A 20,898-nucleotide genomic window follows, 5' to 3' on the forward strand; every position below is an offset into this window, starting at 1 on the left:
AAAACTACTATATTGTATCTTTCATCGTATATCTGGTGATTACATATGAATCTGTGCAAGTAATTATATTGGCCAAAACAAATTATCAGTAAGTATCGAAGCAGCATCGACGGGCGATCCAAAGTTCGAATAAATTTGGTTTTGTGCCTGATAGGCAATCCTGTTGCAAGCTGATTTCCTGGCGATGGACTTATTGTTGCCAGCTGATTTTTTGCTGTTGTTGTATTACTTGTGATAAAGGATGGGGATACAGAAACTCATCTAAAATGTGAGAAACCTACAGTTTGTCCACTCTTAAGTACAAAGTGACACCGCGCGCGTATTCAGCGCGCTAACAGGGCGTAGTGTTGCGTCTCTGCTGCAGGTATGCGTGCCTTCAAAGTCGGCACAATGTGTACTTTGTACTTCAGAGTAGACTGACTGTATAGTCTGTATACCTTCCTCGAGTCAGTAAAGTGTAATCAAATTTTGTAATTTTCTCAAGCATACTGCAGTTACTGTCCGTTTTCCTATACACAATACACAGTGCTCTCACCATTGACGCGCGACCTTTACAAATAGTGTATGTTAGAAGTATGTTACATTTGTCTAGCTAACATCACTGTGTGAAAAATAACCAGCCAATATTTAAACTATTCTCCAAACTTCTAGCAAATATATTTCTCTAACATGACCTAAAATTACAGCTAGGTTAGATGTTCAGAAATAGTCGCACTTTCGTAAAATATGGGTGAGGGCAAGGCGTAGCTAGCTCATAGCTAGCCAACTCCCCGTGTTAATTGAATAGAGATTTGACCGAAAATATTGAGCTATATTGGTAACGGACCGCTCAGTTCTGAAGGATGCCACAAAAAAAACGGTACAAGCTACATTTAAATTAGTCTATGAAATTCTAGAAAATATAGTTTTGTAATAAGTCCTAAATTTTTAGCTAATTTAGGTATTTGGAAATAGTCGCACTTTTGTGTTTTAGGAAGGATATGTAAACGACAGATAACACCAAAAATATGAAGAAATTATTTCCAAACCGTGTTAAGTCAATAATCATTATGTTGCTCATTTTCAAGAATGCTGGTTAACAAAAAGCAAGCCATTGTCTCATTTCGTGAACAAAGGTCCACATACCATTGTTTCCTTGCGTTTCCTTTATAATCGGTTACCCAACTGAAGCTGTATTATAGCAGCTCATTGCGATACCGCACATATAAAACAGACACATGTGCACAACCAGAGAAGATCCGATTTATTCAGTTGAGCTGTTTCAATGAGTGTTATCTTGGTTTAATAGCTTTTAATGGGGTTTAAGTCCTGCAAAGGTCGAAGTGAATTCTACTGTAGACATGACTGCATCATGGAACTGTTAATTTTTGCAGGAATCTATTATGCTGTACTGTGTATAGTATCTGTTGCACTTGCACTGTGCCTATGACCTCTGCCTCCTGCAAATCATCTGTGTCCCAAATGATGTCAGGTTCTTTATCTGCTACATACATGCTCCGTGATGGCTGATTACATGATTTGTGGCTATTTTGAGTATTTTTCCACCATTACCAATCTAGCATTATCAGCTCTATTTTGAAGAACCCGTTGGCTGGCTACTCCACTACAATCATTTTATTGTTTGACCGCTTCTGACGGAATACTTACTGATAATTGTTCTGGAAACATTTGATTTGCCATATGATAGCATCTTGCTTCTCATAGACTGGTGAGATCTTAAGCATCGAGAGGTGTACTGACTGGATTACAGGGGAAAGTCGCCCCCTCCCCCCACAACTCGAATTGATCAAATGGAGCATCTTCCGTTGGCCCGGGGTTAGACCATAATCGCCTAGTTTGGACCCATTTTAGCGTTAAAATATACCAGTCATTTTAATAGCGGGTCAGCAGAATGATTAGGTAATTGGTCTGTTCCCTTGAATCGGTGGCCTCCGTATGCCCCTCATTCACATAATATTGTGTCATTATATGAAGTAATGTTTTACATCTTCTTCCTGTTTATCAACATGTTATTTTGCTTATTGCTTACTACAAAACAGCATTATAATGGGCCAACACGATGGATGGTCAAAATGTCTCTCCATCATTCACTCGAATAACTGAAGCCACTTCCATCTCTTTAGTGGCGTAGGTTATAGCCAAGGGCTCCCACACCCTCTGTGAGAGACGAGAGACTTGGAAAACTTGCTACATTTGGCAGGGATTTGGATAGCATCCATAGTGCAGTTATACTGGACAGCAAACATGATTCGACCTTTGAGTACTTAAACCTGGCTAACAGAAAACTACTCCAGCAAAATCAATCGATAAAGTATAGTCTATCATCCACATTGAATGTTAGACTGCACTTATGCCCAAATCTTGCGAGCGTATCGAGCAGGAAAATTTGCATATTTAAGTGTTTCCGTATGGTTTTCCTAAGCTTTTTAGAGCGTTTTATTTAAAAGGCGCTCCAAGAATGTGTGCCAAAAATCGCTTGTCCCCCCCCTCGGCTTGCCAAAATTGCTTGCCCCCCCTTTCGGCTCGCCAAACATTTTCTTGCCCCCCCCAATTGTACCCTTCCCCAGGGCTCATAATTATTGCACAGCCCCTAATAGGAATTATTACAGCATTTAGTTATCCCATATAGCGCATGAAACACCACAAGCCAATCAGACTCATTACTCTGTAGGCTACACAGTTCTAAAAATAGCCCATTACCTCAACACAAACCAATCAGACACTGTACCCTGATTTTTGGCACAGTGCCAGCACTTTACTGCTGTGGTAATCAAGTAATCATGACCATTAGAGTATTATCAAAACTTTCTCCACATTACTAAACATGAATTTCTTGATCACTTTAATCATTAGCATTCTAGAATATTCCATGTAGCACAAACAAATGGAGATGAATATTAAACAAGTGAAAATTAATCCTTTGATCACAAAATAATAATTTTAATGAATATCATGGAATATTTTGGGGGCACATAACAATACAAAAATCAAAAGTATTGTTAAATGCTACTCTCTCCAATATGAGAGAATTCACGTTTTAAAATAATTACCTGTGTAACCCTTGCTGCATTCAAGTGACTAGGTGAAAACACTAAAGGCAGAATGTTAGTGGAGTGGACCCATAACATGTACGATTTGAGGTTGAGGGTTACGGTACTTTTGTTGCCGCGGCAACACAGCAGACGTAGACCTATGACTGTACAGGTATGCAAAAAAATGTACCTCTATCAAGGCAACAGGGCAACAAACACTAAATTCGCTAAGCATTCAGTAGAAAATGGATCTCAATCAAAGCAACGGGGCAACAAGGCAACAAAAAAAATTAAAAATTAATAAAAACTATATTTCAATCACAGCAACACGGCAACAAGGCAACAAACACTACAACATGATGCAGTCATGTCTACAGTAGACCTTTGCAGGACTTAAATCCCATTAAAGCAAATAAACCAAGATAACACTGATTGAAAACAGCTCAACTGATTAAATCAGATCTTCTCTGGTTAAATCTACACGATGCATGTTTCTGTTTTACCTGTGCAATGAGCAAAGACCTGGGATTATAGTTTCAGTTGGGTGAACGATTATAAAGCGAACGCAAGAAAACAATATTGTGTGCGCTTTTGTTTACGAAATGAGACAATAGTGTGCTTATTGTTAACCAACGTTCTTGAAAATGAGAAGCATAATGGTTTGCAGACTTAACACGGTTTGGAAATAATTTCTTCATATTTTTTGGTGTTATCTGTCGTTTACATATCCTTCCTAAAACACAAAAGTGGGAATATTTCCAAACACCTAAATTAGCTAAAAATTTAGGACATGTTACAAAACTATATTGTCTAGAATTGCAGAGAATACTTCAAATATTGGCCGGTTATTTTTCACACAGTGACGTTAACAAGGCAATGTCCTATTACCTATGACATACTCTAAAACACCAAAGTGCGAATATTTCCAAACACCTAAATTACCTGAAAATTTAGGACATGTTACAAAACTATATTTTCTAGAATTTCAGAGAATACTTTAAATATTGGCCGGTTATTTTTCACACAGTGGCGTTAACTAGGCATTTGCCTATACTTCTTACACTACTTGTAGAGGTCACGCGTGAATTGTGAGAGCTCTGTGTATTGTGTCTAGGAAAACGGACAGTAACTGCAGTATGATTAACGCAAAAAAAGAAAAAAATCATCGCTCAATCTCGGCAACACGGCAACAAACACGAAATTCACTAAAGAAAAGTTTATAGGGCAACAAGGCAACAAACACTACAAGCAACGCAAAAAAAAAAAAAGAAAAAAAAATCATCGCTCAATCTCGGCAACACGGCAACAAAAACGAAATTCACTAAAGAAAAGTTTATGCTTCCTTGTTGCCGTGTTGCTATTGATGATAACTTTTTTTTTTTGAAATTCACAACTAAGCACTGACATAACAACCTTATTTACTAGAAATCGTGGCTGCAGCTCAACAACTTTAACCCCAATTCACGTTGGAAGAGCGTATTTTTATGGTTGTGACATTCGGTAGCACATGGAATCAAGCAGAAACCATGAGATTGTTTATAGCTCATTTTCTAAACTCACGTCTTCCATCAAGGCATACAATTCTTGACATATAACTATGAGAAGTATCTAGAATTTGTTAACAGAATGCTGGCAATAGTGGTCGCCCCAGAACAGCTAGAAGCCCAGCTGAACTTAATTTCAAAATCTTATCGTTTTGTTCTTATGGATGCAAAAACTGTTCTCAGTTTTACCAATGATATCTCAGTGATATGAGAAATTACTCTTATTTATAAGATAATTTGAAAGAAATTTCATGACTTCATTTATAGATTTTATAGAAATATCATATTATCATTAAGTTCATGTTAATTTTATGAAGAAACACCACTTACAATTCTTTTGTGTCAGTTCTTTGATGTTTAACGCATGATAAACATATCTACGCGTTTCAAACTTGATATGCGCAAACATAGCAAAAGTGGCCCAACACGTTTTCTGGGCGTTTTTGGTGGGACAGGTGGAATTGACACTTTTTCTAGTGGAAACATACTGGGAAACCCTTACTAAGTGTATGAAAACAAGTATATGCTGAAATACACATTTAATACTTAATTACATATTTTACGCATATTTATTAGCTAATTTGCATAATTACTTAGCATAAATTGCTCAATTTTCAAAAAAATGTGGAGCCACTATGCAATGCCCTATGAAGTTCATTGAGGTGTCAAATTAAAGCTCTTTGAAAGATCTAGAGCATGAACCTACTTCTGGTTACATACAGGGTTAGGTAGGTTTATCCCATTGGATTTTCCAATTTGAGGTGAATGCAATTTTTAAAATGTACCAAAATCACAATTTCAGGTATTTTGAATTTACTTTGATTTAGGTCCATGCCCTAAATAATTAAAGAAGCTTTATTTTGATACCTCAATGGGCCCCATAGGACATTCTATAGCGGCTCCACATTTTTTCAAAATTCGATATTTGCTGAAAAAATGAAATGCGTAAAAAACGTTATGCAACAGGTTCGTAAACAATGAAAATAATAAGATTCTTGTTGTAATTAGCACGCTTTTTATACAATTTGCATAATTTTTCCAGATTTTTTTTTATGTTATGAAAACCACATATGTGACTCCTCGCCACAACTGAGCCCGGATGTCGCCAGTGCCACTATTGAGATATGCTCCATCGAACTTAACAATAAACAATAGGAAAGAAAGGATTTATTGACTGTTTTATTGATTTTCACTACTTAAATGTCAAGTACTATAGACATGATATACATCATTTTAAAGCTAATTTCAAGCAGAATATTTTGGTTGAATATCTCAAAAATGATGATTGGCGACATCCGGGCTCAGTTGTGGCGAGGAGTCACATATATTAAAGTGTCTAAAAATGACAAAAACTATATTATTTTTTGATGAAATGATGATTTTGGCCTATGAACCCAAGCTAGTAAAGAAACCAACCATACGTCTTCTTTTAGCCAAGATATTACTGATTGTATTGCATATAACATTTGTGCCATAACTCTTTTAGTTTTTTCCTGAGAAGTCAACATGCAATTGTATAAATTTTATTGTTACACCCTGTATATACGGTTTGACTACCAGAATTATAGTTAGCTTGTACTGTCGTTCGAAATATTAACATTTGATCCTAATGTGACAAAAAAAATAGCAAAGATCGTTTAAACACATATAAATGCATAGGCCTACAGTTCACTTATACTGGTCATTTAAATATGACATTTGCCGTGATAAACTTAAGTGTAGCACAAACATAGTCATTTTCAAGACAATTAAAACATAGGCAACCTTGGCTCATGGGGCCCAATAAAATTTGGATTGGACATTTACTCCTCATTAATATACTTCAAGTTGGAATTTTTCTACAACATAATCATATATAAATACAATTTTCACCTGAACAGAATTCTAAATATGCTAACCTATAACCCTTATTTTTCTTACTGTTGTGAAAAGAATAGGCTATAGTATAGTACATGTACGTGTAAGTCAGTGTTTGTCGGGATGTGTCAACGGTCCACGCCTTTGTTGTTGGGGTGTGTGTGGATGGGGAGTAGGGTATGGGGTGCGTGTTTGGTGCGAGCTGAGGGTATTACTATACAATGATGAATGATGATATCACACAAAACTTCACAATTCAGTGGTTTCGTGCAACCGGTTACGTCAGTTCGTTGATCAGAAATTTTCGCTGGCTTCCCTTATTGCATGTTTCTTACGACGATTTCATTTGCTCTTCCTGTTGTTATTTCTGGATCGTTAGTGAAAAAAAAAAATTCCGGGGACAGAGGAAAACCCATAATACAGGGATCTTCTCATAAAATCACTAACGATCCATGTTTACCCTCTCGTTCAGGACCTCAAAGTTGGAGTATCTGAACGGAGACACACGCTAAAAGATAGGATGTAATCTGATGCCATGACGTCATACATCTTGCTGTGGCGTTCACGTGCTGTATGCAGGGATAATCACGATCTCTTCTCTTCGACAAACCGGTCCCAATCGTCGTTGCGATGTGAGGCGTCCATGTTAACCAATTCGATGTCTCGAGAGAGAATGAACGCGAGTGTGAAGGAGTCCAATACATCAAAATGCATCGATTGTGAAATGCGTCAAACTGCGTTGATTGCGTATTCAAATGCGTCAATTGCGTAATCAATTGTGACCCGGCAGCACAAACGAGCCGTAAATTCCCTAAATTGTATTCTGAGTTATTGTGTAAAATGTGTACGAAGGTCGTACTCATCGGTCACTTAAGCTGGCGCGACATCTGTCTTATTTTGATAGTCACAACACCAATCAATAATCCTATTATTGAAGTGGATAATAAGCTTCTACCTTAGATGGCTATAGAACTCTTATTAGCTCTGGCCTTTGTTTATTTTTGCTAAATCCTTTTCAAGTGGTGGGTTACCAGGCATTGTATTTTGTATAGGTATGCATAACCAACAATTAACAATGAGAGAACCTTCTTAAACCTCGTTGACTTGGGGATGATTTGAAATGACCGCCAATTATGACTGTTTGATATTTATTGCCAGCAATGTGGAAAAAGAGACACACATAGAAACGAAAAAAGCTATAATTTTGTTGAAGGAGCCAAGTTTAACTAACCATAACTCCGCTTCTGGATATCGTTTGAAGTCAAATGATATACCATTTTTAAGTTTATGATGTTTATTTTTTAAACACGAAATAAAACAAAATTGACCTGGGAGGAATTTACGGCTCATTCGCCGTGGACGGTCACAATTGCGTAATCAAATGCGTCGATTGCGTAATCAAAATGCGTGAAACTGCGCTGATTGCGTAATCAAAATGCGTAAAACTGCGCTGATTGCGTAATCAAAATGCGTAAAACTGCGCTGATTGCGTAATTAAATGCATCAATTGCATAATGAAATGCGATAAAATGCGTCGTTTGAGGAAGAAGGTGAAGAAGGGGGATCCGACTTGTAGGTCGAGGTCTCTGACCAGATCTCCATGTTTGCGCGTACGATAAAGAACTGGAAGACAACGAGGCTAATCGGGAATGGTACTAGGGACGTCGTACGTCGGCGACGTCACTGCATGGACTCGGAGATGGCGAAGGAAAAGGCCCATCTGAAGACCGTTAGAGCCGTCATATGCGACTTCTTTGGTCGGTACCGGACGTTTCTGAGGAGGGCGCAACAATAAATCACTACGAATTTTATGTAACAACGAAATTCGGCTATTGTCTGTCCAAATAACTTAGACACCCGGTTTTTAGGATAGATTTCGAAAAGTTTTCACTTTGGCAAGAAGTCATGAAGGAAAAGTTGCTAAACACGGTCAGACCTAATAGAAATTATTAGTAAAGCGATGAAAAAATATTCTTCCGTGTCTACTTGTATTCATTTTTGACCGATTTACAGCAAGATATCTGGGTCCAGCCGAATATTCCTAATGACTTGAAACTTTTGATGGGATAATCTATTTACAGTAAGGGGTGTTTGAACATTGTAATCATGCATATTGATCAGTGATTCCACCCGTTTTTCTTTGATCCTTTACCTATTCACAATAATGGCAGTCTACTCAAATGCATTCAACAAAAGCATGTTCAGTCCCCGAACAACGCCAAATATGGATTAAAAGACGTTTGACCTTGGATGTACAACAGCATGTTATGATCTAATGGGAAACTGTGCACATCAACAAACACCATTTTTATTAAAAAAGGCAACGGCCGATATAATTTTAAGAAGCTTTAGAATATCGAATGTTGCGTTTTGAAATAAAACAAACCAGAAATTTATCACCCATTGTAAAAGATATGGCACATGTACCGAATACATGTACATACATTGGCTGACCTTGTGGATTTCCTGGCCCAGCCATGCTAACCACATAAGGAGATTATACGATTAACCTAGTGCAGCTATTGTCATAGCAGGGTATTATTATGTAATACTCCTGATCCATATTTGGCACTCTCTTGGACTGATGTTTGCAATCTACACACATAACAAATACACTACGATCAAATAGGTTGATGACAATATTTGATTGAATGGACTGCACTGTGCCATGATTTCGGTGAAGGATACCGGTTCAAATACTTTGTTTGGAGCCAATCAATAATTTCATGCACAACCTCTATAACTCAAAAGATGTCACAGTTGGTGCATTATAACAAATGATAGGGCAAGTTACTATGCGTCTGAAGTGTATTGTGAATTATACTCCTCATCAATAACATCAGAACATTTATAGGGCCTACAATTTGTATTTCTTAGAATTGGGCCAAGCCAAAAGCATGCACAGAAGAAGATTCAAATACCGCGCCGAATTGTTGTAATTGGTTGAGGGACAGCTGGGATCACTTATAGTTAATACACTAAGAATAAAATAATGCCAATTAGAAACACTGTCTGCATTTTATGAACTGAATTATATTTTTCATTTTTATAAAATGTTTTTGGTGAGGAGTATAATTAATTTACTATTCATCCATTCACTATCCAAAATCACCATACCTACAAATCTGTATAATGAGACCTTCCAAAATACAGTCAGCTACCTGCACAACCGATTCTTTTGTTCTGCAAGGCTCACTCAGTCATTTAATGAGGCAATACAAACGATCGAAATTGGTGTTGAAATGAGCAAAATTTTGAGTTACACCTTTTCAGTGTAAAATTTTTTTCTCAGCCAAATGAAAAGCAATAATTTTCATTTTTTCAGTAAATGGCTGGAAAAACTATAATGCTTGATACTGATTTTTTTTTAATCCTGGTGTTAAACTTAGGCCTGAAATTCAGTCATTTAGTGTAAGATATTCGATTTTATAGGCTTCAGCTCGGCCCGCGAGCTTTTTCTTGATCAACCTTTTAGCTTTTCAAAGTAATATAGTTCGCTAATGAAGGATTTTCCCCAACTTTCTAAAGCACATCACCGTGAGCTATATATCATAGTTTTGTCAGAATTTCCGTTTTGATTTCACCATCTTTCACTGTCGGCTGAAAAAATTTCTAAATCAACACGTGAAATCTAAAGGCTAGTACTAGCATTGTGGATCGATATCCCTGGGTTTAATAGGAATACCGGCATGGCTATAGTGTTGCCAGAACTTCAATATAGCAAAGAAATTCCCAGACCTATAGCGCTCCTACTGATCATGTTTAACCAGAACACCCAATTGGGGATTTAATCGCTGGTCGGGCAATTTGCTTTCAATGAAAAATTGACCTGGATAACAACAAAGGAAATATCGACTATTTCTGCTGGTTGCTCTCGAGATAAAAGTACTCACCATTGCCTACTTTTACTTAGTTTGACATTTTCGGAGACTGAATGGAAAAAGGGTAAAACAAAACGGAAATTCTGACAAAACTATAACATATAGACCCACACGATGTGCTTTACAGAGGTGGGAAATATCTTTCTTTAGCAAACTATGTTAGTTTGAGACGCTAAAACATGAATTCCGTAAAAAGCTCGCAGGCGAATTCAAGGCCTATAAAAATCAAAAATATCACACTAAAAGACACAATTTGATGCTTAATTTTAACACCAGGATTTTTAAAAATGTATATCCAAGCACCAAGTTTTTAACTGACAAAAAAGAAGAAAAAAAATATTGCTTTATATTTGACCGAGAAAATTAATTTCATAGCAAAAAGGTGTATCTCTGAATTGTGCTGATTTTTACATGTATCGATCGACTTTTAGCGCGACTAAGCATTTCTAAAGAATTGGTTGTCCAGGCGGCAGACTGCTACCCAACTTCTACCGGATTATTTTTAAACTGTTGAGAAAACCGTCCAATTTCAATAGAATTTCTGGTAAACTCTCACTGAATGCTTTGGAAACACAAAAATCCCGTTAGGTCTCAGCGAATGTCAACACTTTTCTTTCATGACTTTCTTTAAAAGTGGATATTTTTTCAAATAAGTAACAAAAACTGGGTGTCTAAGTTAATTGGACAGACAATAATATAGTCCATAGTGAATGAGGATTGTAGTGACCATATCTAACGACATGTTCACTTTAAATCACTCAATATCAGCTCATATGAATCCGACGAATGTCTTCAATGATAACATGCAGAAAAATGGACATTTAATCTCAAAAGCAATTCGCTGTGGCGGATGAAGACAACTTCCGATTTTGAAATGTGAGTGGTGAATTTAGTATATTTTTAGGCCATATTTTTTGCACCGCGAAATAGCGAAAAAAATCAATGGTCGTCGATATATGCCGACAAAGACAAAAGTTTTGGAATCTACAGAAACAGAGCTTTAATTTGATACCAAATTTATTTTGCCAAGTATTGCAGGGACGCCAGAAATGGCGCTTGAAGTAGGTCAAATTCACACGTTATCCTATGGAACGCTGATTTAGTGTTGCGCCCCCTTGTACCTCGTTCTTTTTACATCCTTCGCGCAAAATAAGAAATGCGTTTAATAAAATGTGTTCTATTTCAATCATGATGATTACAAAAAGATTACAAAAAGTCATCCTAATGAATTATTATTGCAAAAAAAAAACCTTTATTGGCCGAGCAGAGCAAAGTCTAGAAATGCGTCCAAAATATTCAGAAACAGGACATTGTTGATAGAGTATCTATAGTATTTCCATGTCAGGTTGTCGTCATTAACGATTTCAAGAAAACTCTTAAATGAAATTTACTTTTTTTTTTTTTTAGCCCCTTTAATTTTTAATAGTGTGTTTAATCATATTTTGGTTAATTCATTGTGGTTAAAAGAAATTTTATGACCACTCAAACAAGAGAGGACCATAGAACAATACCTGGAAGCGGCAATAGAAATTAGCACGAGGCCGCATTCATATGTAAATAGGTATTATTATTTAAATTTGTGCCCAGACGTATTGAGGGCGACACTCGTTATCCTGACAGAGAATGGCTTGATGCGCCAGGCATGTCAAATTGCTGAGTGAATGTGTATAAATCACCTTTCTGTATAGGTAATATGCTAGTATATTTCGTGTTCCAGTTTGTTATATAACAAAAAATAAGTATTATATTAAATATATTTTATACACTTAAAAGTGTATAAACTTTGAAATTGACGTAAGTATTATATTAAATATATTTTATACACTTAAAAGTGTATAAACTTTGAAATTGACGTGAATTTGAAGTGCAGAGCTCCAAATCTAACTAAATCGTGTAGTGTGAAATTATGCTGTGTGACCCCTCTGCGTGGTAGAATTATATTCATAAAACATTGAATTTAACAGATAATATGGGCAGCCAACTACGTATTATCAGCATTTAAAAGATATATTAATTAACAAAGATAAATAATCAATAATACAAAAGACAATGTAACTAGTAAATAAGTCTGAAATCTTAAAATGTTGCCACGTGATTTCCCGAACACATGATATGTCAACATGTGACCATTATAAAGTATTTGGAGTATGGTGCACGGCTTGCAGGCAACTGTGTATTTCTTTACCTCCGTATAAAATCAATAATTCATGCTGGGAGCAAAGTAACATTCTGTCTGCTTAGTGCAGATTGGTATTTTATTTTACTTGAGAGCATAATAGAAATACATAAAGACGAATAAGGCGCCATGATGGAAAGCTATGGAAGGTCAGGTCGGGTATTAAAGGTTATTGTAACTTCAAATACTAACCGTCGTTTTATCTTTTAAGTTTCTGTTTCCGTATCCGTAATAGTTTTTGTAAGTCATTGTTATTCTGAAGTGGTAGTCTCCCAGGTGTGACCAATCTTTTATTCTAGCCTTTTGTTAGTTACTGAAAATTTGAAGTTTGTGAATTTCAGTTTTCGTTTTGGTAAGTTATATTGATTTTTTACATAAAACCTTGAGATGTGCGGTTGGGTGCTAATCTAGACAAAAGAAGAGTCTAAATTTTACGGTCCTAAATTCGCGGTAAATTGTACGGCTTAAATTGACCTGTGTTTGGTGTATATGCACTTACGCCTAGACGTAAGTGGCTCGTAAAAAAGGCTTGCATTGAAATATATTCTAACCATGTTGCCAAGTTATAAGCAAAAGTCTTTCATATTGGCGATGAAACGAACGTCTGAAATAGTCAAATATCTCCCAATGAGGCGCGTACAAGTGGTGATTTGGTAATCATGTTTTATATTGAAATGCAATACAAAGGAATTGCATTGGAGCAAAGATAATGTATTCTATTCATTCGTACCAATGGCAAGCTAATCTGATAATTGGTTGGGCCTATGTACAAGACGCGGGTTTATTTTAAATGTTTATTTTTGCAGAGATTATTTTCAGTCATGGAACATACTGATAAATTTCGCAAGGGACGGAGAGGGAGGGAGGGAGGGAGAGAGGGAGATACTTGAGACTGAACAAGTGAGAGTGGAAGGGGTGAGGAAGAAAGAGAGAAGAGAGAGAGACGGAAAGACTAGAAAGAGAAAGCTCGAGAGGAGAGAGGAGGGACCGGGAGGGAGTGGGGAGTGTTCATTGGGGGGCAGGAGGAATAAGAAGATAGACATTGATACGAGGGAAGACGACACTGTGGCCCTGCACAAGTGCATTGAGGCGCGACAGGCTCATGAGCAGACCTTTTATGAATTAAGGGCTTATTTTCAACGTTTTTACAGAAAAAAGTGGACATTATCATTCATTTGTCAAATTAATATAGATCAATTTAGCAATGCAAAGACGAGAGGGCGCTAGACCATTAAAAACATCGGTCTTGTCTTTTATTGACATAGGCATCTGGATTGAAATAAGCTGATTGGTACTTCAAAGTTAACAATGAAGTCAGATTACAGTAAACTTACTGAATCACTTGCGTTTTCGTATCTGAAAAATAGACTTACGGAAACTGAAAAGATAAAAAGACCCTAAGTTGTGTTCACACCTTGCCTCTGTCACGTATTTCCTTCATATTATTGACAGCAAGTCCTAATTTTGACTATTTGCCAATATCAATTAACATGATCCAAGGGTCGAACATGAATTATTCATAACGGATCGATAACTGGCCTCACTTTCTAGCTAGTAAACCAGCGGAACTTTTCATAGGTTTTGCGTTGCTAATAGAACAACCGTGAATTTAGTGTCACCCGATGATAGGACTTTCTTCTGGTGGGACATTTCTTATTTACTACATAAATAGAAAGCAGTTAATATTAATTCGCTGTCGTAGTGCACGTTACAATATGACAGTTGATAGATTAACTGGATCACGCTTTCTTTGTTACGAACCATTGATCGAAATTATCACAACACAAAGCCTATGGCATATCAAAATTCGGAACAGGTGTATGAGCCCAGGCTTGGAGCAGTAACCAATGGTTACTAACGTGCGCTATGACAGCGAATACAAAGCAGTTTGTTTCCAAAACCATGAAGAGGTACATCATGAGAGACTACATGCATAGATTTGTCTACAATAGCGCCTAAAATAGATCCTAACAATAACGAGGTAACCTACTTTTAATTCAGTTGACTTTGCGGGGTCAAATACAATCATTGTATCCATCATCGCGTGATTAAGGTAACCTTCTGGTATGGTGTTTATTATTTACTACATAAATCCCTACTGTTTTGTGAACAGAGCAGTTTGTTTCCAAAACCATTTAGAGGTACATCGTGGGAGACTACACGCTAATGGATTTGTGTACAATAGAGCATAGGTCCTGAAAAGAAACCCAATTTGTGCGTTAGTTATACTTTGGTTTGATGTTTTGTTTTAACAACATTTGCAAACTAGTGGCAGTCAAATTACATTTGGCTCGATCAACAACATTCTTTATGTGTTTTCGTAAGCATAGTACATGTGTCGGCAACTTATAACAATAGCACTGCAGAGAAGTAATTTTCAAAATTGATTTGTACGACGGGCGATCAGTGAAGCTCCTCTGAATTTGTCTTGAAGCTTCTTGAGTGAATATGACCATTTTACACTTCGCCGATCACAGGTTCGTGAAGAATAATAAGAACTGCCCACCTTCTTGTCATCATGGTACGGGTGGGCTGTGTGATCGCGTGGATCTATATGGAGTATACATCTAAATAATGCGCTAGCAATGAAAATATCATTGAAAAGTTGGTGTAACTTGGTTTAGGTGCACACGGCTGATTGATTTTATCCATTTATATTCCGACGAATCAATAAAGTACACGATTTATTGTTGAAATTACAGCTTTTGCTTTTAATTAATATTCAAGAAACAATGCTAATAGGCCTATAATAATTTGAGTTCACAATTTATCGCACGGGGAGCGCACGTTTCTGTCGACAAAGTATCATGAAGCTAAGAGTTCCACTGAAGTTCATCGTCTTTTTCGTCTCCAATTTCCTACAGCTAACCGGGTTTCATGTAAGGGAGCAGTATATAAAAATGTGTACAAAAGCTCAATGTGCATGGGACACTAAGGATCAGACAGCCGGAAGCTTCAGGCAGACCACTAACTGCTACATACTGCCAGAGAGTAGTTATTCTTGAGAGGGCACTCACCTCATTTGCATGGCAAAATTACCCGTCTCCTCTGCAGCCAATTTGGTTTCGCTCCATCGAAATCAAGCTGGTCACGAAAGAGACTACTTTCCTTTGTGTTTGTTCATTTGTGTATGGAGAGCCCTTCTTGGAGTCCGTTTGGACTCAGGCTACGCTCTCAGCTAGAGTCCGACGCTGCATTGTACTAGAAACACCTTCTCTGTGAACTCGCTAGAGCAAGGAAAATAAAAACTGGTTTCATTACTATCTGTTTTGAGCTTTTTGCAGGTCTGCGACCATGGTGTTACCACAACTGTCTTTGCGTCATTAACATGTGCTGGAGTCTAGCACAGGTCAACCAAAGTCCCGGATTTCAATAAGACAATAATGATTGACACACACACCAGGAAGTTTCTCATCCAAAAGAATGAGAAAATTTAAATTCTCACCATTTTGGCCGTTTCTCATCAAAATGTCCGTTTTCTCATCCAAAACTTCCTTTAGTGTATTAAGTTAGCTTAGGCCTATTGATCCTAAATTTCCTGGTAGGGTAAAACACGTTTTAGGGGGGTGTTTAACTGAAAGTTGGCCACACATGCGTATAGGCCTACATTATCATACTTGAGTGCCCCTCCCCGGTGAAATTTGAGACTCATTTGGTCACCGTCCTAAGCGTCCTTGCCCACACGAGTCGCCCAGGAGTAGGCCCTACCCGGCATTATTAATTATTAGTGGTTAGCCTCCCTAAATACAGTCGCGTATCGTGTTGTCAATTATCGTTACTTGTGTCCATGGATATGACCCAATGTATAAGTAGGCCCCTAGTCTTCATAGAATTCACACAGTCTATGCCATGCCATTTACGGATACAAAGAGGATAATAATGTTGAGGGCGCCCACAATATCTTACACCGTCTTACACAATGTTCCAAGGCAAAGTTCAGTTTAATATTTACTCATCGTAAAAATACAGACGTTTTATTATGTGATGATGTTGTCTGGATGGGTGGACAGTTGTCACACTGTGGAAAAACAACAACCGGGAATCCGCATTCATTTACAAATAGCATTAAATTAGTATCACATAGTGGCCTCCGTGCAGTGGAAAACCTTAATTCTTTCATCAAAAAGAAATGAAAATGACAAAAAAACCGGATCCACCTGTACGCCTATAAAATGGGCACAGAAATTTGTCTCAAATATGAATGAATTTTAAGAAACATACGGGATATGATGAACCAATGACCTGACGCCATGATAGTAGGATCTATTAGTCGTTTGATATACAATGTATATACCGTGTTGTCATAATACCAATATTTGACATAATATATAACGAGTAATATTTAGTATTGTAAATATGCAGTTCATATGCACAAACGAACACTGATCTTTATGATATTCAGGTTGTTGTACATCTCATATAACATGTCATATAGGAGGTCATATGTGTTGACCTTCTCCTATTGTATTTGTTCATCTGTGTATGGAGAGGATTAGCGCCATTAAAACTCCATCAGTATTTGGGCGTAGTTCAGTGAACTCACCAGATTGCTATTCCAAGTACTTTGATAAATACAGATAATATGTATTAATGGGTCGAGGCGATTGCATTGAAAAACTAATAAATTATTCATAACAGTTACGTAATCAATCGATAGTGCGGACACTTTTCATTTACAAACCACCAAAATTCGTAATCTTTTAGCGTTGGAAAAGAAACCACGTGAATAGAGTGTCATCCCCCTGATACTGCAGTTACTGTCCGTTTTCCTATAGACGAATCTAAATTCACGCATTCCTACACCTGACTAGCAGCCTTTAGTTGGGTAGCCGTCGGATACAATGCACTCAAAATGTGAAATTATTCGGCCTTGGCGGAAATTTTAAACTGCATTCCATCACCCGTTTTACACCTTTCGCGAAAACACAGGTAGACAAAAGAATAACACAATACAGTTCCCTTCGACAAAACACACAGCATGGTCTATTCGTTGTTGAAGTGACATATTAATAATCGGATTAACTATACGCGGTATCTATGCATTGACGTACTTGCGAACAAAAGGACTATATGTATGAATAGATGCGACGGGATTACCTGCGGAATTATCTCCATATATTAATAGCTATTATTCTATTAACCCTTCTCGTCCTTGCATCTTCTCTAGGTGTTAGGCGGATTTTATTTGCACAATATTGGGCGCTCAAAACATCAGGTTGGTGCTATCGGCTACCCAAAGATGTCCGACCAAATCCTGACCATGACTTGGCTACTTGGATTCGTCTATACACAATACACAGTGCTCTTTCCCATTGACGCGTGACCTTTACAAATAGCCCTACGTTAACAGTATGGGGATATGACTAGTTAACGTCGCTGTGTGAAAAATCACCGGCCAATATTAAAAGTACTCTTCTAAAGTTCTAGAAAATATAGTTTTTAACATGTCCTAAATTTTTAGCTAATTTAGATGTTTGGAAATATTCGTACTTTGGTGTTTTAGTTAATGTTATAGGTAATAGTACATTGCCTAGTTAACGTCGCTGTGTGAAAAATAACCGGCCAATATTAAAAGTACTCTTCTAAAATTCTAGACAATATAGTTTTGTAACATGTCCTAAATTTTTAGCTAATTTAGGTGTTTGGAGAGGGTCGTACTTTTGTGTTTTTAGGAAGGACATGTAAACGACAGATAACACCAAAAATATGAAGAAATTATTTCCAAACCGTGTTAAGTCAAAATCATTATGTTGCTCATTTTCAAGAATGCTGGTTTACAAAAAGCACGCCATTGTCTGATTTCGTGAACAAAGCCACACATAACATTGTTTCCTTTCGTTTCCTTTATAATCGGTTACCCAACTGAAGCTATGAATACCAGCTTTATTGCGATATCGCACATGAAAACAGTCACTTGTGCACAACCAGAGAAGATCCGATTTAATCAGTTGAGCTGTTTCAATGAGTGTTATCTTGGTTTAATAGCTTTTAATGGGGTTTAAGTCCTGCAAAGGTCGAGATGAATTCTACTGTAGACATGACTGCATCATGAGATCACAAGTGATCATTGCTAGATTTAGACATGCGTTACAGCAAGACCAAAGATCAGCTCAATCTTTACCCAACATTCCCCAATCAAGATTCTGCCGGATCGTTCGTAAAGACGTGAATTGGTATCCATACAAACTATAGTACCGTCATGGATTTTGTTGAATATTAATTAAAAGCAAAAGTTGTCTTTTCAACAATAAATCCTGTTAGCACCTTGCTGATTCGTCGTATAAACAACATGAATGAACCCCTAACTATGATCATAGTGCACATAGTCAAATGTATTAGCCTTCTTTTCTGCTATTCAAAGTACAATTATTAATTTTGCAGCTGCATGAGCTCCGGTACCATCACTCAATAAAACCCTACGTTACTGAACACGTATTATTATTTTCCGTAGTAATTTATATCAGAGAAAATTGGATCTTATATTAAATATGGGGTATCGATTAATATAATATTGATTCTCATAGTCTCGACCACGGTACTTATTTGGAAATCGCGCACGTTCTTCATTTTAATTTTGACATTTTGGAACTAATGCACGTAAGTAATTTTTCTTTCATATTTATTCTGTTGTATGCATAAGTGTGCACACTAAGAGATGTGGGGGTGTGTTGAGGTGGTGTGGGGGTGTGTATGGTTAAGGCAGGTATGTAGATGACATTATAAATATTGAGCTAAATAAGTCTGGAGGCGATCAAATTAAATTTCAGTTTTGAATTTCATTTATACATATACAATGCTCAGAAAGACGCATCTTAATCTTTTTTGCTAGAAACCACATCATAATTAGCCTTAAGAGGGTATTACACCCCTGTCCAATTTTGGGTTTATTTTTGCATTTTTCTCAAAATTAAGATATGCATATTATAGGGGCAAGGACTACAACTACTGCACTGGAAATTTTATTTCAGCACAGACAACAGCTGTGGAGTTACAGCCAAAAATGAGGGAAAACCAATATTTGATCAATAAATCAATAACTACTTGCCTTAAGTTGCTGAATTTTCAGTGCAGCAGTTGTAGCCCTTGCCCCTATAATTTACATATCTTACTTGTCACCAATACGCTATAACTTTTGAGAAAAATGAAAAATAGGCACAAAATTGGCCAGGGGTGTAGTACCCCCTTAAGGTTCCAGAGATACGACTGTACTGTGCTGCTCAGAACAAAAAAAATACAAAAATTAAGTTGACAATATCGACATCCAACTCGGGAGAATACCATTTTAAGAAATAATCAACAAAATAAGAAGATACTTACTAAGCTTATTAATTTTGCTTGATCACGTCATAATCTTATCAAAATGAACAGTTTCCGTTTTATTTTAACATATTTAAAAATATATATAAATTGAAAAGATCTCCAACTCATTATTACCATAATTATCACTAAAATCTGAAAAATCTGAAAAACATATTTTCTAAAAGTTCTCAGCCGGCTCCAAAACAGCTGATTTTACATTATTTTAGCAAAATTAAAAAATTCTCCAAAACGCAAAATTCTAGGTCGTTCGGGCCCGGTTTTTTTTGTCACCTGAGCGTAAACAACAATGGTAAAATATGGTCTAACGATTAAACCCGGTCATGTGGTGGATTCTTTGTGGTATATATCATTGACCAAACTGGTTCCTACAACCATAGTTGTATCTGTTTAGGATTAGAATTTATGGTTAGGGTTTAGGGTTAGCACTCTATTTTGTTTACTCTTAAAGTATACTCTACTTTGTTTATTGTCTCTTGTATAATGCAATTCGGCCGTTTGGCCGCGATGTTGTGCAGGTTAATAAAATCATATCATATCATATCACTCTTTATTTTTTTGGTAAGAGGAAGAGTTTGAAATAATGAATGACTTAATATGTCCATGTTGATTTGTTTCTATTTTAAAAATGGCGTCCATCTTGGATTTGTTACCCTCATAGCGCGTTTTGCAAAAATAGCACCCTCATTTTATGAACACTTACACCCTAAAATAATTCTTCACGTAATTACATTGTAGCCCAGACTAATATTATAAGCAACTCTCTCCACGCGAGTGTCGACTGCAGTCAAGTTTCAATTTTTTATTGGAAAATTTTATAAATTAGTGGTTGAACATGAAGAGTTGAAAACAACAAATCATTATTATTTTGTTAGTCTGATAAACTTGACTTTGACGTCAAACTTGTATAATCAATAAATATTGTATTGATTGAAAAGTATTAATTTTAAGCGAAGCAATACTGTATTGAAACATTAAAAACCGATATTAAAAATGGTAATATTACGAGGGTCGTTCAAAACGTTCTACCATCATCATCACATCTCTGTTATCTTACGTACCAGGATATTGAAATTACCCATGGCTATGCT

The 20,898-nt window shown here is 36.7% G+C and overlaps 1 protein-coding gene across 1 annotated transcript in view; it reads left to right on the top strand.

Moving 5' to 3' along the window:
• LOC140138301 (uncharacterized) overlaps positions 1–20,898 on the top strand; it is a 109,482-nt gene that overhangs the window by 33,829 nt on the left and 54,755 nt on the right. The window lies entirely within an intron of this gene.

This window comes from Amphiura filiformis, chromosome 2 (genome assembly GCF_039555335.1).
Source record: "Amphiura filiformis chromosome 2, Afil_fr2py, whole genome shotgun sequence".
Taxonomy (NCBI): Eukaryota; Metazoa; Echinodermata; class Ophiuroidea; order Amphilepidida; family Amphiuridae; genus Amphiura; species Amphiura filiformis.